Here is a 395-nt window from a genome sequence, read left to right on the forward strand (position 1 = left end):
TGTTGGGCCACCCCACCCCCCCCCATCGTACTGGCCTACACAGGGAAGACATAAAGCATTCGTTCACCAAAGGAAAAGGAAAAAGTGCACCCAGCAAGCTGTGCAGCGGGACGGACCAGTGTATACACCGAAAGCAACGTGACCAGGGGAAAAGCGGTCACAATACCGTTTACTTCGACTACGTCGCCTCGAGTGAGGGCAGGGGCCCAGCGAAAGCACAGGGAAGACATAAAGCATTCGTTCACCAAAGGAAAAGGAAAAAGTGCACCCAGCAAGCTGTGCAGCGGGACGGACCAGTGTATACACCGAAAGCAACGTGACCAGGGGAAAAGCGGTCACAATACCGTTTACTTCGACTACGTCGCCTCGAGTGAGGGCAGGGGCCCAGCGAAAGC

Source organism: Eurypyga helias, unplaced genomic scaffold (assembly GCF_000690775.1).
Source record: "Eurypyga helias isolate BGI_N326 unplaced genomic scaffold, ASM69077v1 scaffold38992, whole genome shotgun sequence".
Lineage (NCBI taxonomy): Eukaryota > Metazoa > Chordata > Aves > Eurypygiformes > Eurypygidae > Eurypyga > Eurypyga helias.